Source organism: Papio anubis, chromosome 2, assembly GCF_008728515.1.
Source record: "Papio anubis isolate 15944 chromosome 2, Panubis1.0, whole genome shotgun sequence".
Classification (NCBI taxonomy): domain Eukaryota; kingdom Metazoa; phylum Chordata; class Mammalia; order Primates; family Cercopithecidae; genus Papio; species Papio anubis.
Genome location: NC_044977.1, coordinates 68,686,880 through 68,711,466, shown reverse-complemented (window position 1 = coordinate 68,711,466; position 24,587 = coordinate 68,686,880). Strand labels below are relative to the sequence as shown.

Genomic DNA, 24,587 nt, shown 5'->3' with positions numbered 1-24,587 from the left:
GGAAACTACGTGGCAAAAGCTCAAAGTTTCCAAAAGTCTCTTGAACATGCAAGATCTTTAGCCACCATCTCCACACAGTGAACATGACGGAAGCAAAGCCTGTGTCAGGCAGATCCCTGATAAGTACTACTATAGGCTGGGGTCTGTCCCCCCAAAACCATCAATTCTGTGATTATGGTGTCAATGTCAATGAATTAGCGCTGCAGGTTTGTTATTATAGGTGGTGTGATTCTTATCCGTCTCACAGAACAGGGCTCAAAAACTCAAGGGACAGCCAGGGTCACATGGTTGGCACTGTTTTTCAATCTGGGTACAAGTCACCAATGGAGTCATCCATGAGTACTGCTGACATTCTTTGCCACGGACCTGTGGCAGCTTCTGTGTGCAGATGACGCAGTTCTTTGAGGGCCATTTTCAAGATCTGTGGGGGACCAGGACCTGCTTTGCCGAGTCAGCACAGAGGCAGGGATGGGGGATGAGGTGGCAGAAGATTGACATCATGTAGCATCAGCCTGCACGAGCGAAACCCTACAGTTTCAGATTATCATCAGCAATACCAACTTGAAAGCAGTTAGTGAATTCTGCTTGCGAGGCAGGCCCATCGTCTGACTAAGTTAAAAAAAAAAAAAAAAAGGAATAAAAAAAGAACTGCATGCTTCTCAGGGGAAATCCTCAAAACAGGACCCAGAGACCTAAGCTCTGCTAACAGGGCTACAGCAGCTGTATACATAGCTGCACGTGTCCTTGAAGATGTGCATGAGGACAAGCTCCCAAGGCTCTACTTGCATTTACAAGGGAATATCAGGTGAGGTGCAATGGACTGCGAAACATGCATCATCTATCAGTAAAACGACGACCAGTGAACCAGCAACCGGATGGTAGAAGCTTGTCAGAGACAGTGATTTCCACCTGGGGTGCCTAGCACAATGCTGGAATTTATGATGTACCAGGATCTGTGCTAAGCTCTTTACAAGCATCACCTCTCTAACTCTTTGTGAGCTGGCTTCTATTTTTATCCCCTTTTCCGGATAAGGAGGCCATGGCACAGAAAGGTTAAGTAACTTGCCCAGGGTTGTTCAGCCAGGAAGTGGAAAAGGTGGAATCTGAGTCTAAGCCGATCTAATTTCAAAGCAGAAACTCTTAACCATGCTGTTACCCTGTATCCACAGCAGGCATTCAATGAGTGTCTGTGAATGCATCCATTACCCTAAGTTTTATGACTACTCATCACAGGCCAGTATAGGCAGAGAATGTATTATTAATACAAAGCATAGGGAAGTCTCATTCTATTCATTTTATGGGATAAAAAGTTTCAAAAGAATCATGTACAGGCCAATTTGGGACAGAAAATTTGGACAGGAGTGGCTTACTTCTCCCGTGCACCCCACTCCCATGGTAACCTTTCAGCACAGATACAGGGAGCAACAAATCACAGAAATGTAGGGTGGAGAGTTCTGTCCTGGCCTTGAGTCTGCATAAGTACAGAGGGACAGTGGAAAGCTGTCAGCAATGTCTCCTGCCCTTATAGGGGGAACAGAATTGGTTGTGAGTGCATGCTGCTAAGACCTCATGCTAATACTCAAGCCTTAAGGAAATCTTACATCCACAGGAAGGAAAACCCACTAGACGAGCATATTCAAGAGTTTAAATTTTGCTTTATAGCTCTCTTAATAAAGAAATTTATTTCTCAGATTTGCCATGGCACGTTCAGTAAGAATATTACGGTCCTAAAATATTTACTGAGCTGTATCTCTGCTGAGAATTAAACAGGCTAAAATTCTAACATGTAAAATTCAAACAAGGCACAGTCAACAAAAGGCATTCATAGAAAATAAATAAAAATTAAACATGTAAGCAAAATTGACAGCATGATTTCGTATAAGTAACCACAATGGTTGCTCAATAAGCAGTCACCTTTTCTTAGTACTAGAACACAGAATTTACCTGGGACATCAAATTGTTCAAGTCTAAGGATTGCATTTCCCAGATACCCTTATAGTTAGGGGTGGCTAATAGGATATAAGCAGGCATCATTGGATAAGGCTGCAGGGAAAGTACTTTAAAAAGGCCTGCCTCAGCCGGGAAAACTACTCTTTGTCTCTTCCTTTCAGGATGTAGAGGCAATGGCCTGAGAGCCAGCAGCCACCCTGTGACCTTGAAGACGAAGGAACACACTTGAATAAGCAGAGCAGAAAGAAGACACAAACTGCTCTTCCTGGATGTTATGACAGAATACTTAAATAATTGTTTCTACTCATGTAGTTATATCTCTCTTATTAGAAAACAATTCTTAACTAATATAATGATATGAAAACATATCTAAAGATGACACTACAATTTTCTCTGAGGGGAAAAAAAAAAACAACTAGAAAATTCATGAATTGGGATTCTGATTAACCCTCTATTCCCAAAGCTGTTTGTTTAAGTATGACTTTCCTTCTTAATTAGTATTGCTAGCCCAGGGAAGCATATTTGCTGAGCCTGTCTCTCTGTTTTGACATGCAAGACTTGTGAAATTCAAACATACTTGTAGGCATCCCAAGCATTATTATTTATTAAGGCCTATATTAAAGGTGAGATCTTACAGCACTCTCAGATTCTGATGATTAAAGGAAATTTAATCGCTCTTCATTGGCATTTGATCTTTAGCCTACCATAATCTACCCGTATATCCCTTCATCCATATTTGATACTAAAAAAAAAAAGACATTTCAACAGCTTATCCATCAATTGTAAAATAGAAGGAATGTACAGACAAACCACATTACTCAGAAAATAAGAGAGCTTTCCCCCACACTCATTTCGCTCATGAAAGCCCAATGTGATTAAAAAGGTGAAGAAGTCATACTCCACAAGGTGAACTGGAATGACTGTAGAGCCAATCATCACATTCGTAAGGAGTTTCGAAATTTTCAAAGTGCTTTCACGTGCATTATATCTTGTTTCATCCTTACAACACCATCTTTCAAGGTAGTAAGGGCAGGTATATTTTTTTATTCCTGTTTCTCGCAGATAAATGGTTTGCTCAAGGTCAGATGGAGTGGTACCCAGCGAGGTGTCAGGTTTACAGGTCAAATGTCCCTTTTTGATGCATCAGATCGAGGGACAGCCTACTATAGTCTTCAGGCCAAATATAGCTTACTGTCTGTTTTTGTAAATGAAGTCTCTCTGGAGCAGAGTGACACCCATTTGCTTGTATATTATCTATAGCTGCTTTTGTGCTCTAAAGGCAGAGTTGGCTAGTTGGAAAAGACTGTATGGCTCATGAGGATGACAATATTTGCTATCTGGTCTCTTACAAATTTTACCAACCCCTGCATTAGGTCCCCTTCCCACAAATATGATCCAAGTTATGAACCCTATTCTTGAAAACCATAAAGCTATCATGGGGGGTAGCAGCATTCAAATGCCTGCTAGCTTCAGAATCAGGGCCTGATAATTAGAAAGGCCATTATCTTCTGCAGGATTACTATATCGACCGCTGGGTCCCCTGCGAAGGTAGATGGCAATTTTTAGGTGGTATACAGCATCAGTGGTGTCTGTCACTTACCCTGAAAATTTAACGTGTCTCACAGCCATAAAAAGCCTGGGGTCACTGGGAGGGGGCATGCATAATGCCACAGGACTGCAATACACAGAGGGAAGCTGAAAGCAAAAGAAAAGAAGAGGTTAAGTGAAGGGGCAAATGGTGATGCTTCAAAAGCAACATAGACACACGAGCCTTTGGTATCCCTCATTTACACACCACATTTATCTTCAGTATACAATCACATATCTAAGCATCTATTTTATCCTTTGCCTTCTAGAATCGGCATTCGACCTAGCTCACAATCTGAATTACAGGAGGAGGATGCAAAATGTTATGTAGGTGAGTAAACCTGTCACTCTTGAAGGCAATGACATCCACTTAGGAAGTTAATTTCCTTTATCTTCCATACCGTAATTTCTATTTCTTTTCTTTTCTTTTTTCTGAGACAGGGTCTCGCTCTGTCATCCAGGCTGGAGTGCAGTGGCACATTCAGGGCTCACTGCAGCCTCAACTTCCCAGACTCAAGTGCTCCCAAGTAACTTGAACTACAGGTGTGCACCACCATGCCCAAATAATTTTGGAATTTTAGTAGATAGGCTAAATTTTAGTAGGCCGGCTAGTCTCAAACTCCTGAGCTCAAGTGATACTCCTGCCTCAGCCTACAAAGTGCTGCAATTACAGGTGTGTGCCACTCCCAGTAAATTTTCTTTCTTCCTATTTTTTTTTCCAGATAGAGTCTTGCTCTATCGCCAAGGCTAGAGGAGTGCAGTAGCACAATCTCGGCTCACTGCAACCTCCACCTCCCAGGTTCAAGAGATTCTCCTGCCACAGCCTCCCGAGTAGCTGGGATTACAGGTGTCCACCATCATGTCTGGCTAATTTTTGTACTTTTAGTAGAGACAGGGTTTCACCATGTTGGCCAGGCTGGTCTCAAACTCGTGACCTCAAATGATCCACCCGTCTTGGCCTCCCAAAGTGTTGGGATTACAGGCATGAGCCACCATGCTTGGCTTATAATTTCTTATTTCTGAAGATAAATTCTCACAATTACAGTGCTAACACATCCTGAGAAATAAGAAAAAGACGATCCATAGGTCCAAATGATAATTTTGCTATGAGTTTTGATCTTTCAGCCTGTCTCAATGCACCCAGTAGAAGAGACAGGAGGAAATAAGTACATACATGGACACAGGCACCCCGCTAGCAAAACATACAAGCTCTCTCCTGCCAGCCAAACAGAAAATCTTACTTGCCACAGTTAGCAACTCTTTTTTTTCAGTTGCATTTCAAATGCAGGAGATTGTGACACAGCCTTCTCATGGAAACAGTCACTCTGTTCATGTGCTGAGACTGCAAAGCTTTCATCGCTTGGTTAGGTTATTAGTAGAATATTTACCAAATCCAATTCCAAGTAAGTTGAAGTTGCTGACAGATAAGTCAACTCATCCTCAAGCACTTTCAGAAAGTTTTTGTGAATAGCTGTCAGTAGCAAGGTTTCACATGCCAGGTCTTTTTTGCATAGATCCTTGAGATAATAATGCCATGTATATGGCCCTCAAGATTAAATAAAGGACTCTCACTAATACAGAAAAAAATGGAACTACAGAATGGGTAGAAAGCCTGAGCTTTCGGGGCACGTACATGTGTGTCTGTGTGCAGTGTTCTCTTTCAATAGAAAATTCAGGCAACACTTTGTGAATTTACATGTTTTTAACCTACTCAGATGGAGAAGTTGAAACTAAAAAGGAGATGCATGAAGTTTTACGATTTGAATAGTCACCTGTCTCCGGAAACTATGTGGGTTGTCTGCCTACCAGAACTCAGAAGAGAGTTAAGAGATGGTGTTCCCAGTGGGTGTCTCTTCTAGATATGAGATAAACTCAGGCCAGATTTGTCCACACTATGTTTTCTAGGTATCTGGTGTCTACTGTGCATGAACTGCCAAATATATCATGACTTCAGAATCTTCATTCTTATGTGAGTTTAATGTACTGTGTGGGCATTTTCCCTCTTGAGCAAGGGAGCTTAAGAGTATGATAAGAACGCATCAAAAATGTTTTTAAGATAATTTCAGTTGGTAAAGGCTGTAATCGTTCAAACTTAATTGGTGAACTCATTAATGAGCAACTGCCACTAAAAGAAAGACGACCATTGTCATCGACTTATCAGAGCAATGAGATAATGAAGTTAATTATATTGTTTTCAATGGATTTACACTGGCTGCCTTTTAGATTCTACATTTCCAAACATTTGTTCTGACACCCCATGTGTTTGGTCTCTTAACGAAAAACTATGAGCTGTGGACTCCTTAAGGAAAAGTCGGCAGATCACAGCCTCACGTCAGGGCAATGCAATTGGAAAACTTTTCTCCCCTTTATTATCTACTTGTAAAATGTTATAAGCCTGTAAACTAGTTAATTTATGAGCCGTGTTAATAATTTGCTCACACTCGATCGCAGGTTTGGCAAACACAGTTTCCAAGGGATGTGGGAGGATAATTTGTAGGTCCGGCTTCTCTCCTAAGGGGACACTAACTAATTTGACACAGTAACATGACATTGATGGCAGGGCACACTAATGACCATTCTCCAAGACGGGGCTGTCAGCGTGTCGTTCCAGTGAGAAGCCGGTCTGCTTTCACGGCTGCTCAGGACTGGATGCTCAACTAATTACTCAGACAGCGACATTAATGAGAGCCCTCATGTTTATTTTCAACATACTAACCAGCGCTTAGCTTCCATTTGTCTGATATGGTCACTGATTAAAATGTGTTTCATGAATAGTAAATTTGAACTCTAATGTAACAAAGAAGCACCGGAGAAAAATAAGGAACAGCTGACTGGAAAACCAACCTGGTCCATGCAACTTGTTTTCTGCCTCATATATTGTCAAGGACAAAGTGACAGGTAGTGGGAAATGCCATGGAGTACCAAGAACAGTGAGAGGAGTATTTTCAATTACACATGTCTGTAGACCAGTCTGACTTTTGACCAAGGCCCCTGGATCACAATACGGCCAAGAGCAGCTTCCATCTCAAACAAACATCACTAACTGTATGATACTGAATGAAAATTTGTGTTTTATTATTTATTCGTTTATTTATTTATTTTTGAGATGGAGTCTCGCTCTGTCACCAGGCTGGAGTGCAGTGGTGTGATCTCGGCTCACTGCAACCTCCACCTCCCAGGTTCAAGCGATTCTCCTGCCTCAACCTCCCAAGCACCTGGGACTACAGGTGCCCACCACAATGCCTGGCTAATTTTTCGTATTTTTAGTAGAGGTGGGGTTTTGTCGTGTTAGCCAGGATGGTGTGGATCTCCTGAACTTGTGATCCACCTGCCTCAGCCTCCCAAAGTGCCAGGATTACAGGCATGAGTCACCATACCCAGCCCTATTGTTTACTTTTTTGAGACAGGGTCTCACTCTGTTGCTCAGGCTGCATTGCAGTGGCATGATCTCTGCTCTTTGCAGCCTCAACCTCCCAAGCTCAAGCCATCCTCCCACCTCAGGCCTCCCAGGTAGCTGAGACTACAGGCAGGTGTCATTATGTTGGGCTAATTTTTGTAGAGACAGTGTTTCACCGTGCTGCCAGGCTGGTCTCAAACTCCTGGACTCAAGCAATCCGCCTGCCTTTGTCTCCCAAAGTGCTGGGACTACAGGCATGAGCCACCATGCCTGGCCTGGATGAATATATTTAAAGTTAGTTTTTTCCAGGAAATGACCAAAATTTGCTTATATGTGTTTTTTGAACCTTACAAAAGTTTGATCTTTGATTTGTCTATAATATGATCTTCACAAACATTAATAAATGCTGTTGTATTTTTTTGAAAACTACTGTAAAACTATACTGCTGAGGGTGTTTTAAAAAGTGTTTTTTAATATCCTCTTTGATGTCTTGTTTCTAATCTACTAAACCTTGCAATCAAGTTCTTTGTACTTTAAATTAAATTTCTATTTTAGTATGATAAATTTTGTCCTTCATTTTAGGGTGATTATAATCCTAAAATATTCATATAATCATGATTTAAAATGAATAACTTTCAAAAAAAGGTGGGCTTAGATCTATTAAAGGTGTTAAAAAATTGAAAATGCTTCTGATATAGTTCATTGTAAAATGTGCAATTCGAAATAAATAACAGTGGTAGTATTTCAACAGATGTTCTATCTGCCATCACGGATAAAGAATTCTACTCAATATTGTGTACAACTTCTGATTTTATAAAATAGCAAAATAAATATGAGTTCATGTAGATCACTTTGGGAAGGAAAATGTCATTGCATGCAACACTTCTTAAGTATGTATTCCTAAACTTACTCACTCTGAGATAGATCTGTAATTTTAGAACGCCAAAATGCCTAAATGGCACACAACATGTGGGAAGCAGATTCAGAGTGCAGGCTAATTTTTAAAATATATTTAAACAAGTATGTAGATAAATTGTTCCAAACCAGCATGACTGTCTCTGAATGCTGCCCTTCCCAGGGGACTTGTTGGAGACAGGTTCTCAGATTATCAGCACCTCTGGGCAGTTTATGTATGGTAAGCATTTGTCCTCTGTAATAATACAAGAAAATGTGGTCAGTGTGTGGCAGAGACTGGCTATACGTTCATCAAATCCATTTCTTTCTCCTGAACACACAGCTGGAATGCATTTCCCAGCATCCCTTGTAGTTAGGTGGGGCCTGATGACTGAGTTCTAACCAAACAGATGGAAGTGGGTATACACTACTTTCATTCAGATCCTGAAGCCTCTGGAACCATGCTTAATGACTGCTTTCTTCCCTGGACTGTGGGCCCAGAGATCCAGTGAAGAACTCCTACTTCCTGGGGATAGTGGAGTCACTGGATGGAATTTGCCTGGGTCCCTGAAAGACCACATGGAGCAGAGCCACCACCACTCCTGTCCCCCTCAACCAGCACTAGACTGTGAGGTACTCATGAATTAAACTGCACTGAGTTAAGCTCCCGAGCAGCTGGGACTACAGGCGCGTGCCACCACGCCCGGCTAATTTCAAAAATTTCAAATTTTGGAATGTTGGTTACAGCTGCTAGTATCTCTTACCCAAATACACGGATCTTTCCAATTTCTCCCTGGCTTTTACTTGGGTCTCCAGGTAACCGTAAGTACGCAGAAGCTGTGTCAATTTGGAAAATTTTCTGAAAATATTTCATAGTTGTGATTATTTGCTCCTCTAACACAGCTAAGGGTAGTAAAAGGAAAGGGAACCAACAGCTAATGTATTTCCAAAATGTGTCAGGCAGGGCTTTCCTTACCTAACCTTCACATAGCCCAGTAAGGAAGTTTGATTCCCGTTTTACAGATGAGAATACTGAGCTTCTAAGAAGTGAAATAAAACCAAATGCCACAGAATATTGATCCAGTTGACAGTTTCCTAGTTGAATGCCTTTTATTGTTGTTGCTGAATTGGCTTTTAATATCCAAACTTTACAGAAAATACAGGTTTTATTTATTTCTAAATAAAACAGTTTTGTCTGCTGCTATTATAAAATAAAAAATCCTATCACAGCCTTCAAATTTAATGTAACATTTTTAAAGAAATGGGTGAAGGTTAAGCGTCACACTGCAGTACAATTGGTAGAATATCAGAAACTTCCCTAGAGGTTTTGAAAACCCAGCCACAAAAGTGATGTGTCTCAGACGTTCTTCATAATTAAAAAAGAAGTCACATTTCAAACAAAACAAATGCATGTTGAGATCATATTAATTGTTGAGTAACTAATGTTTTAAACATTTTTACATCCTTAACATGATAGCTGTGTACACATAAGACAAGTTCCTATCTTTTAGTCATATTTTAGAAAAGAGTTGGTAAACTTTTTGTGTAAAGGAACACTTAGTGGATATTTTAGACTTTGGTGCCACAAGTTCTCTATTGCAACTACTCAGGTATTATAGTAGAAAAGTAATCATATGTAAACAAGTGGGTGTTGTTGTGTTCTAGCAAAACTTTATTTACACAAACTGGCAGTGGGCTGGATTTGCCAACTTCTGCTTCAGAACATTGATTGGGGGTTTTGCACATTGACACATAATACATTAAAATTTGTCCTACGTAAAATAATGGGAAATAGACTCTGGGCAGCATTTTCACTCAGGATATCTGACTGCCAGGGATGGATTACTGATGGTAAGGGTAATTGCCTTAATTTGCCAAAGGGTTAAGAGATGAGTGCTGGCAGGCTCAGCTTCCACTCACTCACCCCATGCCTGGTTCTTTCCCCTAAGTCATGCCACCTTTCCAAGGGCCCATGCGCCCACATAGAGAGCTTACTGGAATCCCAGGCCATTCCGAACAAAAATCCAAGGAATACTTGCAACAACCAAAAAAGAAAAAGCGGGAGCTTTTTCTCATCAATACAGTCAAGCCCCTGTGTCAAGAGAGTGTAGGTAACAGTCACCTTAAAGTGACTTTATGTTGGACCTTTTTTAAAAAAGCAAAATAAACAACAGGTAGATTTTAGATGTCACTGGAAGAGTGAGACAGAAATGACATCTGCTAAAAGTTTCAAAATCAGGCATGAAGTTTCCCTAAATTAGAAGCAAACTGCTTTCTTGGATTTAAAGGACGTTCCAGCCGGGCACGGTAGCTCACACCTGTAATCCCAGCACTCTGGGAGGCTGAGGCGGGCGAATCACAAGGTCAAGAGATGGAGACCAGCCTGGCCAACATGGTGAAACCCCGTCTCTACTAAAAATACAAAATTTAGCCGGGCGTGGTGGCGGGCGCCTGTAGTCCCAGCTACTACGGAGGCTGAGGCAGGAGAATTGCTTGAACCTGGAAGGCAGAGGTTGCAGTGAGCCGAGATCATGCCACTGCACTCCAGCCTGGCGACTGAACAAGACTCCGTTTTAAAAACAAAACAAAACAAAAAACAAGTTTTTGTTTTGTTTTGTTTTGTTTTTTGAGACGGAGTCTCGCTCTGTCCCAGGCTGGAGTGCAGTGGCCGGATCTCAGCTCACTGCAAGCTCCGCCTCCCGGGTTTACGCCATTCTCCTGCCTCAGCCTCCAGAGTAGCTGGGACTACCGGCGCCTGCCACCTGGCCCGGCTAGTTTTTGTATTTTTAGTAGAGATGGGAGTTCCCTGTGTTAGCCAGGATGGTCTCGATCTCCTGACCTCGTGATCCGCCTGCCTCAGCCTCCCAAAGTGCTGGGATTACAGGCGTGAGCCACTGTGCCTGGTCATAAGACGTTCTGTCTTAACCAATTTCAGGGTAGGAGCTACGTGTCCAGTGATAGAATATGCCAGAAACAATGAGTCAAATGTATTATTCCCCCACTATTCTCTCAAGGATGTACAATTATTTTAACGATGACTTGGTCTGCTGTTTTTTCGTTTTGGATGGCAAAGCTCAGAGACATACATACAGAGAGATTTTTTTTTTTTTTAAATCTCATTTCCCTATTAATGTTTTGTTGTAACAGTTAAGTGTAAAAGATGATGTGAGACATAAAATGAGTAAATTTTATGAATCTGGCTTATCTTAAATGTCTATCAAAACAGAACAAAAGCAGTAAATGATAATCCAGTCTGACAAAGGAATATTTTGTAGGTTGTAGTCATTAAAAATGGGGAAATGTGTGCAAATGCTTGTTACAATGTGACATAAAATAAGCAAGATAGGAAAACTGTATCTACAGTAATTCTCAGCTGTATAAAAATATATGCCAATGAAGAACAGAAAAAAATAAAATTCACAGTATATGCCCAAGATAAATGGGATTAAGGTTAGGATTTTTCTTTAGAATTTTTTGTATTCTCTAGATTTTCCAAAACAAAGTAATATCCAAAATAACTGTTATACAATTTGAAACAATGGTTTCGACTTTAAAAAAGGAAGAAACATTTTGCACATTTCTACTCATTTATTAATGGCTTTTGACTGTCTTGTTTCCAGACTAGAAGTGTCTTGAGAGCAGAGATTCATTCGTGTTACTTCTCATGCCCCAAACACAATGTTTATGGCATCTTATGCACTCAATTAACATTCCTTGAAGCAACTGAATAGACCACCTTACTTTTTAAAAGTCCTCTTAATGAGATTCCCTAAATAAATTAAATTTTTATACTTCAAGCCTTTACAAGAAATTAAATAATTTTGTTTAAAGAGGTTGATTGCTTGCGGATTATGGCTGTAAATAAATTGCTTGATGTAAAATTATACTTTCTCCTCTTCCCTTTTTCCATGATGGCACACAATAATTTGTCTTTTAATAACCTCAAACAATTCTGAGTCATTTGCTCATTAAAAACAAAATACATCTTGATCACGAAGCTTGGCATTTCATAAATATTTACCCCAAATGCACTGCCTGCTTTGAAGCTGGGATGGTAAGCTCCTGATTGACAAGCAACTTCTGTGCAGAAGGAGGGAGGAGACCTCTCCTGTCAGCTGGGAGAAAGGCACCACACTGCCTTTGCACCTCCTCTCTCCTGCGGAGGCTCCTTCCCCACAGCCAAAAAACCCACAATAAATGTGATCATCACTTATCAGTGTCTCTCTCACATACATATACACACTCCCTCTCTCTCACTTTGCATTCACTCCCTGTTTGCATTCTCTCAATGGCTTCCCAGTAGTGTCGGGACAGTGACCAACAGCATTCCCATAGTTTACAAGGTCCTGTATGACCCCTGTTGACCTCTCTGGCCTCCCGCTTAACTACATATCTCCACTACAAGCTTCTCACTGAGTCTTCATACTGAGCTGGAAGGATGGCAGGGAGGGATATTGAAGATTAAAGTTTTCAGCTCCTATCCTGAGAACAACGATGGTGAGCAAGACAGTGGGGAAAACAAGATATCTTTCCCTAAGAAAATCCAAAAACAACAATAAAGAACAGTGTACCATAAACACTCTATTGTATGTTTTCCTCCATGAAATATATCATGGATCATTTTTCATATCCTTTTCTGGATGAAAATACGCGACATAAGTAAACAGAAAATTCAAATCTTAAAAGCAACTTCAATTTTCTCCTTAAGAAATAAGAATTTGACCACCCGGCCTTTCCAAGACCATAATGATGGCTAGTGGTAATGGACTACTTAGTCCTCTGCAATACCACCAAACTTTTTCCCAGAGTTGTCAACTCCAGGAGCAGAAGAAAAAAATAATGCCAACCATAGAACACAAGCAGATATTGTCCTGTGAGAGCCCATCTGTGTGGATTCACGCTTGTTCACCACTTAGGGTTGAATATTTCATTTGATGACGTAAGGACTGCATGCCACAACTGGACCCTCAACAAATTACCCTGGTGAATCCCACAGAGGAAGATAGGCTCTTAGTTGGGACTTATTTATTTTTTAATTTTTATTTTTTATTTATTTATTTTTTTGAGATGGAGATTCACTCTGTTGCCCAGGCTGGAGTACAATGGTGTAATCTCGGCTCACTGCAAACTCTGCTCTCAGGTTCAAAGGATTCTCCTGCCTCAGCCTCCTGAGTAGCTGGGATAACAGGCGTGTGACACGATGCCCGGCTAATTTTTGTATTTTTAGTAGAGATGGGGTTTCACCATGTTGGCCAGGCTGGTCTCGAACTTCCTGACCGCACATGATCTGCCTGCTTTGGCCTCCCAAAGTGCTGGGATTACAGGCACGAGCCACCATGCCTAGCCTTAGTTAGGATTTAAATGAAAGACATCCTCTTCATGACATGCAAAAGTTAAGAACCATTGCAGGTCATCACTCTCATTAGTCTCTGGGAAAAAAAGGGGTACTGATATATGAACAGGCTATAAAAATAGGAGGTGTGCTTTATTTTGATCAAACCTCAGTAGCTAAAACCAAAATAATCATTTGTTTGGGACTGTCACATGACAACTAATTTCACTGTACTATATTCATCCTGGGTACACAGGAAGATGACATTTCCAATTCCAATCCCAGTTTCACTGGCATTTATACATGTCAGGACCATGTGACTGATTTCTGGTCAATGGGATGTGAGCAGTAGCAAGGGGCACCACTTCCAAGCCCATGATGGCAGGTCAACTGCACTCCCTGTTCTTCTTCCCCACCAACTGCTGAGACCCCACAGCAAGAGTAAGATGGACGAGGTTCAACAGACATGAAGGGAAGACAACATATACCTTATTATGGGAAGTTACCAAAATCTGTGTGTTAGTCACAGCAGCTAACACACTGTAAGTGTATACCACATTAGAATCTGCCTCAAAGAAATACTTATTTCTGGCTTTGTCTCTACTTCTCCCATCTTGACCCCAGGGGAGCATGTCTTTTTTTTTTTTTGAAACGGAGTCTCGCTCTGTTGCCCGGGCTGGAGTACAATGGCACGATCTCAGCTCACTGCAACCTCTGCCTCCTGGGTTCAAGCAATTCTCCTGCCTCCGCCTCCTGAGTATCTGGGATTACAGGCATGCACCACCATGCCCAGCTAATTTTTGTATTTTTAGTAGAGACAGGGTTTCACCATGTTGGTCAGGCTGGTCTCAAACTCCTAACCTTGTGATCTGCCTGCCTCAGTCTCCCAAAGTGCTGGGATTACAAGCATGAGCCACCACGACCGGCAGGGACCATGTCTTAATATCTGGTGTAACCTCCTTTTAGGAAGAACCCACCACTATGTCTTTCAAAGATCGACCATAGAGTGTAATCAACTCAGAGGGAAAGCATCCACGAAACAGCTACTTTCTCAGTACCACCACATGCCAGACCATTGTATTTGAAGCGCAATATAGCTTGAACTTGAGACAAATGAGGTTTCAGACCTCCTGGAGCCCACAGACTACCAGGAAACACCAACAAAAGCACATGGGAATGATTAACACACAGATGTAACCTAAGCACAAGGGGTCAGAAAAGATTTCGTGGAAGAAATGACCTGCAAGCCATTAAATTAGAAGTTGGTGGGTGTTAGCCAGGTAGAGAGTACTGGGTGGAGGGTGAGGGAAATGATCCTAGGATTTTCTGACAGCGCTGTTGGCCAAAGCAGATAGGAGCAAGCATAAATACCAGGCCTGAAAATAATCAATCTTCTGCCTTCTTCCATGACACTAAAAACATAACTTGGGAGTGCCAGGACTTCCAAAACCAAAACAAGGCCAAATAGATTGAGTAATACAGAAATAAAAGAATGCTATTACACTCTGCTAAGTGTCTCAATGGTGTAACTTAAGACAAAAACACTTGTTTTTCTACCAGTGACAGGGAGAAAGGGGTGAGTTATTCATACTGACACTGTTTTTCTAAATTATCTGAGAAAATAGTAGCACGAGAAACGAGGTCGTCTGAGTTCACACACCATAGCACTTGTCCTTAAACATCCACCCAACTCCTCCTTTAGAAATATCATAATTATCCTTAAAAAAACAAAGTTAGTTTTGTTTATTCTTTCACTCCATAAACACTTGAGGAAAGGGCACTAGAACAGAGTCACAAGACCCAGGTTCTGATCGGCACTGGGGCACCACTTAGCTATGGCCCTTTACGGTGTCTGTCTTATCTTCCCATGAGACTAGTGCATTTGTAGTAAGTCCCAAGTCTTTTCTCCCAGTCTTCCACAAACACCGTATAACCGGCTTCTCAAACTTGCATGCTCATCAGAATCACCTGGAGGTCTTGTTACAAGCAGACTGCTAGGTCCCAACCTGAGAGTTTTGTTTTGTTTTGTTTTGTTTTGTTTGTGTGTGAGATGGAATCTTGCTCTGTGGTCCTGGTTCAATGCAGTGGCACGATCTCAGCTCACTGCAAGCTCCGCCTCCCAGGTTCACACTGTTCTCCTGCCTCAGCCTCCCGAGTAGCTGGGACTACAGGCCCCCGCCACCACACCTGGCTAATTTTTTGTATTTTTTAGTGGAGACGGAGTTTCACCGTGTTAGCCAGGATGGTCTCGATCTCCTGACCTCGTGATCCACCCACCTCGGTCTCCCAAAGTGCTGGGATTACAGGCGTGAGCCACTGCGCCCGGCCTCCAACCCCAGAGTTTCTGATTCACTATGGCTGCGGTGAGGCCAGAAAACTTCAATTTCTAACAAGTTCTCAGGTGCTGCTCCCGCCGCTGCTGCTGTTCAGGTACCACACTTGCAAGACTGTGCTCTAAAGCACTGTGCTTCCAACCTTGTATTGGTGTGTAGCTGCATCTCACCGCCAGTTAGAAAAGGGTTTTCTCGCTTCACCAGGGCCAGCTGAGTCTGTCTCAGGTGCGGCATCTTCCAGGATTCCTTGCCCAACCTCAGGGAACCAGAATCTCGGCCTCTCCCACAAGGAAGCCTACTCTCAAGAACGCACCTGAAAATGCAATCCATTCCCCAGTCTACACAGTTTGTTGTCACACCTGAATCAGAAGTCACTGCCTCCAATTGCTTTGCATCCATTTCAGAATAAAATCTAGGCTGGGTGCAGAGACTCATGCCTGAAATCCCAGTATTTTTCGAGGCTGAGGCAGGAGGATCGCTTGAAGTCAGGAGCTTCAGATCAGCCTGGGCAACACGGCAAGATCCCATCACTATAAAAAAATTTAAAAAATTACGCAGGCATGGTGGCACACCCACTTGTGGTCCTAGCTGCTTGGGAGGCTGAGGTGGGAGGATCACCTGAGCCCAGGAGTTTGAGGCTGCGGGGAGCTACAATTGCATCACTGCACTCCAGCCTAGATGGCAGAAAATAAAACCCAGTCCTTCGCCCTGGTATACAGGGTCCTGCTGACCCCCGAACCTCTCCCACACCATCCTCACTCCCCACCTCCTTCTCGAATAACACTTGGAGCCACACACACTGGTCTTTCTGATCCCATGCCACACTCAGCTTATTCCTAACTCTGAGGCTTAGCCCTCTTCATTCTCTGCCTGAAAGGTTCTTCCCCTGGCTCCTTGTACACGAGGAGCATTCTTTCGTCTTTTTTTTTTTTTTTTTTTTTGAGATGGAGTCTTGCTCTGTCACCCAGGCTGGTGTGCAGTGGTGCAATCTCGGCTCACTGCAATGCAACCTCCGCCTCCAGGGTTCAAGCGATTCTCCTGCCTCAGCCTCCCAAGTAGCTGGGATTACAAGTGCACACCACCATACCCAGATTTTTCTTTTTTTTTCTTTTGTTGTATTTTTACTGGAGATGGGGTTTCACCTTGTTAGTCAGGCTGGTCTCGAACTCCTGACCTCAGGTGATCTGCCCGCCTCAGCCTGCCAAAGTGCTGGGATTACAGGCGTGAGCCACTGCACCTGGCTGAAGATCATTCTTTAAGTCTTAAATAGAAAGTGACCTTTTCCAAGAGGCCTTCCCTGGCTAGACAGGCTTTCCCAAGGTCTGTGCTTTCCACTGTATTCTATGTGAACTCCCATTCCATGTATTTATCTTGTTCCTTCGTTTCACTTGCGCTCTCTGCTTCTTTATACTAGAGGACAAACTGCAGGAGAACAGAGCCCTGGTGGAGCTCTCAGAGAGTTTGCCCTCTAGTAGAAATAAGCCAAGAGGGCAAAGGTCTGCTTCCTGCCTTGCTATGCACTCCTCCCCCTGCCACCTAAAGCACAATGACTGTCACACAGCAGGCACTCAGCAGATATGCGTTGAATGGATGAATTACTAAATCTAAATATACCATGCTATCCTTCCATTGAATAAAAAGCTAAGAAAAAAGAAAAACTCACTCGAAGCTATAATGTAACAAGTTATAAATGCCAGAGTGATTTGCAAATGCACATGACAAGATCAGTTACAGAAATGATGCATCTAGGCTTGGAATTCAGGCATCAGAAATTGACGTGGGTTGAGGACTGGAAGAGATTTTCCCTTATACGTCGCAAATGACCTGAGAGGCCCACCCTGCCCTCTACAAGCCATCTCAAATAATGTCAGCAAGGTGGGATCCTTAACTTTTGACTTCTTGAACTTCTTTTTAATGCCACTCACTCCCAGTGCCAGGTGCAAGAAGAAAAGTAGGTACTAAAATTGTCTGCACGCTGAGCTCCTCCACCCTGGACGACTCTGAAAAACCACTTGTAAGTATTCTATGTTAACCACAGTTCGTAATTTTGTCACAGGTGTTTGACTAAAAAGGGGACAAAGCCTTTTAAGATAGTACACCCATATTATGTCATTGTGTATATTCCGGACCACACCTAAAAGCTGACAAAATCTTTTCTTCCTATGCCATGGCAACCAGGAGAGTTAATGCTGCATGATTTTGCTAAGAGCATCCTATATGCTCCAAAATGTTCGCTTTCACAAAAAAACATGTTAAAGTAGAATTTTAACACAACTTGTCATAAAAGCTGACACTAGTACACTGGAGAGGAAACCAAATGACATGAGTTGTACCTGGCAGTTCAACAGAATATAGGATCAATACTCTTTGTAAGGCAGCCAAAGCATTGGTTAGAAGTTCAAGTGAGGAGGATGAAGTGAATGAATATTCAAAGTATACTATACCAAATGATTTTTCTATAGTTATAAAAAAATCATTAAAATGTACTAAGCTTCACAAAAAGCAGCATAGTGAGGTGACACTGGTGCCAATCCTGGTTTGGACATTAATTTACTTCTTTTGTGGCTTTGGAAAAGTCTTGCACTCTCTCTGAAACACATTATCAGGAGAAGGTTTAATGAACTCGATCATCTCAAAGTTTCTTACTAGTTGACATTCTTGTTGAGTCTATGAATGTTTCTGGACACGCATCTTAGGTGGAAAGACACAAAGAAAAGGGTGAACTCACCTCTACCCTGCTAATGATAAAACAAATGGAATGACAACTGTCGTCTTCTAGCAAAGACAAAGGTGTGGGGTGACTATACACTGGGGTTTGTTGAATCTTTTCAAATGAAGTTGTTTCTATATACTGCAGGAGGGTGAGTTGATGTAGTAATTACCTGTTACTCTTGACAAGTAAGGTAATTAATGTAGCAAAATACCACTGCAATGTGTGTAAATTTAGACCACCATAATTAAAGCACCCGTCTGTTCAACAAACTGTTCAATTAAGAAAAAATATTGACGGTGTACGTTTTTTGAAATTAGAAAACGTATGGAATGAATGAATCTCCCTTGGTTGACATCCGTTTCTAGAATGTGTTCTCAGCAGGGTGCATCCATAAAGGGTATATAATGGAGTAACTTCCACTGAAACACAGAAGTATTTTTGTACATCTACTATTAAGACAAGAGTCTCCTGTGGAAGTCTTTTATTTAGAATTTGCATTCTGTAAAACCTACATCTGGGCCATGTGTGGTGGCTCATGCCTGTAATCCCACCACTTTGGGAGGCTGAGGCAGGCAGATCACTTGAGGTCAGGAGCTCGAGGCCAGCCTGGCCAACAAGGTGAAACCCCGTCTGTACTAAAAGTAAAAAAATTAGCTGGGTATGGTGGCGCACACTTGTAATCCCAGCTACTTGGGAGGCTGAGGCAGGAGAATCACTTGAACCTGGGAGACAGAGGTTGCAGTGAGCCAAGAGTGCGCCACTACACTCCAGCCTGGATGACAGAGCAAGACTCTGTCTCAAAAAAAAAAAAAAAAAAAAAAAACTACATCTGTCAGAAAATGAATTCTAGGAGTATCTGAACCCCAAAGCTATTGGAGGTAGCAAAAAGGTGAGAAATAATTATTGTGCAAGTATTCAAGTAACTATGCCTGTCCCCAGCGTATCATAACCTGAAAGTACCATTATCTACCTGCCAATTTTAAAGAGCTGGAGACACTGAACACACAATGTGCAAATAAAATAGCTGCAAAGCACCTGGTACTTTCTGAACAGATAGGCAATGGTATGAAAGTTGGCTTCACTACTCTTTTATTCTCATTCCTTCCTGTATCTACTAGCCATTTCCAGACCCAAATGTTAACATCTTGAACAAGAAGACTGCCTGGCCTTTCACTCTATAGCAAAGTGTATCTCCTTGCTACTCTAGATTTAGATTTTCTAGATTTATTCTAGATTTTCTACTCTAGAAAATCTAGAAAATCTCTAGCCACGTCAAGAGTTAAATGCCCAAATAAATTAAACGAGAACTACTGTGAGACTAAGAAGAGAAAAAAAATCTGTTACCAGTTCAGTAGAAAAGTGGTTACCTCTAAATTCATTCATAGTGGGTTGGGAGGTGGGAGGAAAGAACAGAAAAGAGCTTCTGATATCTACATGGTAAAGTAGAGAACTAAACAAGGGTTCTCCCAGCTCACTCTGAGAAGAAAACTCAAGGGATTCCTCTCTTAATTCTTCCACTCAGATAAACTCAGAGGAAGACACAACAAATTGGCCTGAGTAAAGAAACAGCTGAAATTCTGACAGACTAAACAGTGTGAGATGAGAAAGAGATGGTATATGATTTTGGTGTTATTTAATGATGTATATACACGTTTTGTTTTTTCATTTTTCATATTTTTGTATAGCATTCCTTACCTTAGGAGATGTAAACTCTAGAGGGGTAACTAAAAGGTAACTTCAAGTCAATTCTCAGCTTAACATCCTGAAATTAAGTCCTAAATGTTCCATATCTGAGAACTTGGATGTATCCCCAAGTAAAGAATAAAGAGTACAAGGAGGCATTCTAGACTAAAACACGTTGAGGAAATGAAATGGTTTCTCCAAGTCAAATACTCCAATTTCACACTTGGAAATAATAACAATGTCATCAAAAGACAAGGATGAAGAAATCACTGTTCTAGCTGTTGATATAAACAAAGCTAGACATCATGACTTTTACAAAATCAGATGATTCTCTAGAAGGAAACAGGACTTGGTAAAAGTCGCCTTAGAGCTTTCATTATATGGTGGCACTGGGGTGTTAACCTTTAAAATGAGCATTTTTCAAAAATTGTATGGTTTCAAAGGAGGCTAATTCTATATTATGGTAGGGATGCATACATGAAGGGACATGATTTGGGGTTCTGATGTAAGATTCATGGACTGTAAACTAAAATTTCTGACTTTCAAATGCTGAAGAACCATCCGAAGAACCAAGGAAGGTCAATACTGTTTTTGCTCACAGGGTAAATTTAAGAGAGATGAAATCCCCACAAGCATCTATTTCAAAGATTACATCAAATGTCATTGATGGGCCAGAATAATGTAACAAAATATTACTGAACTATATATTTCACCTCCATTCCATCACGTGATCCTCACAAACCATTGGAGTAAGCTTAATTCCATCTTATAGACAAGTAAAGTAACGCCCAGAAGCAGCTACATGATGTGACTGAGTTCCCAAAAAGCTGCTGTACTGAAACAATTTGTTCTTCATGGAATGGGATAAATACTTGTCTCCACTGAGTCCATTTACAGAGAATATGTCAATGATGTGTTTGCCTTAATACTTACAGTTCAGACTTGTGTCTTAAAAAATATATCTTAAAATTACCAGTGATACTGGCTAGTACCTTCAAAAGCAATGGTAGTATACATTGTTAAGATTAGAACAAAGATCTGGTTTCAAATTCTGGCTTATTCATTTAGTAGAAATACCAAATTGGAGCTTGTGGCCATCTGAACTTAAAACAGCGTAAGAAGCCAATTATGCCTATAATTTGCTTTGCCACAAAAGGGGGCTCAAAGGAAACAACACCATCAGCTTCAATTTTCAACTTTACATAAATCAGGTCTTCGTTTAACTTCCTCTTAGCCTTTTCCTCTTAACCCCTCGATGGCATCACGCCGTGGTCCCCTTTCATCCGACAGACAGAATCTGAGAAGCATGGAGTCGGAGGATGATTTGTACACCTCATGTACATTTTCCAGATGTAGAAACTGATGCAAGAAATTGAAAAAAGGTCAGGGTATACAACAAAGTGAAGATAAACAATTATCACAATTATATCTATCATATATATTCATTTTTTTTTTACCTACAGAAACTCAAAAGTGAGTAAAATGCAAAATAGATCTTCATCTGTGTTTTATTCTCAAAATTAATAAAAACTGGAGAAAAAAATGAAATGGTGACTAGGTGAGCAAGTGCAACTGAACTGACGTTAAGGTGTTAAAACGTGAGTCAATGTTTCCTTGGGTTAAGCAAATTTAAGAGAGTTCAGCGGGCCACAAAGACTCACTGATGCGAAGGCACCCAAATTCTGTCATACATGCGAACTTCAGGCATTACGGCCTCTTTACATAAGGGAAAATTACTTAAACTGAGTATTAAAAATACCAAAAGGTAAAATGGATGTTTAAAGTGCTGTTTACTCCCAGAATTAAATGTCCTCTAATATTTAACTCCAGCTTAGGCATTCAGCAAAACAACACTCGGAAATATTTTTTATTTAATCAGGTATATAAATATTATGTAAAGGAAATATTACTTTGATGTGCCATGTGCTACACTAAGAACTATTTTTACATAATCACATTCAACCAATGGCATTTGATAAACTATAATATTTTCAGCTCCTATAATGAGGTAAGAACTTTTTCATCCCCATCAGCAGATGAGAAAACTGAGGCTTAAAATATTAAGTAACTCCCCCAAGGTCACAGAGTTCCTAAGTAGCTAAACCAGAATTTGAAACTAGATCTTTTTTCCCAACTTGGGTAATTATTTAACAACTATACTATCACACTTTAGAACATATCAGCTAATACGCCCGGTGTAAGGTTTCCTGGCTCATGTTGATACTGGAAAGTAATGCAACTTGAAAAAACAACTCTGTTTTAAGAAGCTGTTTTGAAATTAAGAACATCTTTTGAGCTGGTAACACGAAGACATTATTTTTCACGTTACATTAATAATTGTTACCCTATGAACGCTATGCACAAATGCTTCCTTGATACTGAAGATCACATTTTCCTCAGAATTTCCACAGTTTTTGTCTATCAGAATATAAAGCAAAATATTAGATTATTGTGAACATCTAAATTCTTTCATCCCCCAGACATCTAAATTTATGACATGAAGCCACACACTTTGTTTGTTTGTTTGTTTGTTTTTTAACAGAATTTTGTGGAGAAATAACTCAAGGATCCCTTTCCAAATCGTATTCAAAAAGGGAATCAATAAAGGCCAAGAAAAAAAAAAAAAAAAGCCTGTGTTTGAGATTTAACATCAGATGGACCAACACAAAGGCAGGCAAAAAGTGGGTGGATAAAGAGACTCTTTTCTGGGTCACTAGCTTCTCTTGTTCCTTTTGCCAGGGGAGGGGAAATACTAATATCAGTAACTGAGAGAACAATACATAAATAAATACCCAAGAAGGTACCGCTTGGGAGGTAGATTAGTAATATACAGTATCATATACTATGATACAGTAGAGTCTGCTCTTATCCATGGTTTTGCTTTCCAGGGTCTCAGTTACCCACAGACAACCAGGGTCTGAAAATATTAAACGGAAAATTCCATAAATTTTCAATTGTCCACCATTCTGAGAAGCGTGAGGATATTTCTCCCTGTTCCGCTCTGTGCTGCCTGCATGAGTCATTGCTTTGTCCAGGGTCTCCATACTGTCTACACTGACTGCCCACTAGTCACTTAGTAGCCATATTGGTTATCAGATCAACTGTGATTATATCCCAGAGATTGTGTTCAAGGTACCCTTATTTTACCTAATAATGGCCTCAAAGTTGAAGAGTAGTGATGCTGGCATATTGTTAGAATTGTGGCCGGGCGCGGTGGCTCAAGCCTGTAATCCCAGCACTTTGGGAGGCCAAGACGGGCGGATCACTAGGTCAGGAGATCGAGACCATCCTGGCTAACACGGTGAAACCCCGTCTCTACTAAAAAATACAAAAAAAAACTAGCCGGGCGTGGTGGCGGGCGCCTGTAGTCCCAGCTACTCTGGAGGCTGAGGCAGGAGAATGGTGTGAACCCGGGAGGCGGAGCTTGCAGTGAGCTGAGATCCGGCCACTGCACTCCAGCCTGGGCGACAGAGCCAGACTTCGTCTCAAAAAAAAAAATAAATAAAAATAAATAAATAAATAATTGTTTTATTTTAAATAAATTAAATATAATTGTTTTATTGTTTACAAATATAACTGTTATATTGTTTAATTTTATTATTAGTTATTATTAATTTATTTCTGTACCTGTTATAAATTAATTATTGTATGTATGTATGTATGTACGTATAGGAGAAAACATAGCCCCTACAGGGTTTAGTACTATCTGCAGTTTTAGGCATTCACTGGGGGGCTTGGAATGTATCCCCCATGAATAAGGGGGAACTATTTACTATACGATACTATCAGAAAAAGGAAAGAGAGTCATGGATAAATTGGCAAAATATTTAAGTTTTGGCTAACTTCTGGTCTCAGAACTTCTTCCTTTCTTTCTTCAGATATTCACTCCTTTGTAAAAATCAGTCATTCTTTCAGTCCTTCTTCCCTCTGCCCTTATCACTGATCTTGGCGGTTTTTAGTTAATGTTGAAAACTCTTCCTTTCACTGCCTCTCATTTCACTAATGCTCTATTTGCATCTATTTTTTCATGTTATCTGTGTGATGGCTGGGAGAACAACTGGGTAGAACAAGCAGACAATGGCAATATTTCCTAAGGCTCCAGACTTGAACCTCTAAGATTTAGGTTGGACAGACATAGTAACAAATTACACTGGATCGTATATTTAGGAAGTTGTTCTCTTTCCAAGTCCACTTAAACACTTCAAATTATGTCAAAGACAAAGTCTCATTTGGGTCCTGGTCTAATGCCTAATACATGTTAAAGTCCGTTTTTAACAAAGCAAGAACCTCTCCAGCTCAGTTATCTTAGGTAGAAGTAGGCAACTGTAGACAGCAAGAATTTTATGCCAGGGTCAGCAAATTATAGTCCATGGGCCAAATCCAGCCTGCTGATAATTTCTATACAGCCCATGAGCTAAGAATGAATTTTATGTTTTTAAATTGTTGAGGGAAATAATCTAACGAAGAGGCAATATTTCATGACATAAAAAAAAATTACATGAAAATCAAATTGCTGTGTCCACAAACGGAGTTTTGTTGGGACACCACCATTCCCACTCATCTATGTATTTCTTCTTGCTGATCTGGGGCAATGTAGTGGAAATGAGTGGTTGCAACAAAGACCAGGTGGCCTGTGAAGCCAAAAATATTTACTACCTGGCCTTTACAAAAACAGTTTTCCCACTCCTATTTACACCA

The 24,587-nt window shown here is 40.9% G+C and overlaps 1 protein-coding gene across 6 annotated transcripts in view; it reads right to left on the bottom strand.

Moving 5' to 3' along the window:
* Positions 1 to 24,587, bottom strand: part of FOXP1 (forkhead box P1) — a 631,238-nt gene that overhangs the window by 401,536 nt on the left and 205,115 nt on the right. For 5 of the 6 annotated variants that reach the window (XM_003894193.5, XM_017954274.3, XM_009200346.4 and 2 more), the window contains one exon: positions 3,551 to 3,645. The exons of the other annotated variant lie outside the window; for it this stretch is intronic. The gene's annotated coding sequence lies outside the window, so the exon portion shown is untranslated. The remainder of the gene's footprint in view (positions 1 to 3,550; positions 3,646 to 24,587) is intronic. 6 annotated transcript variants of the gene reach the window in all.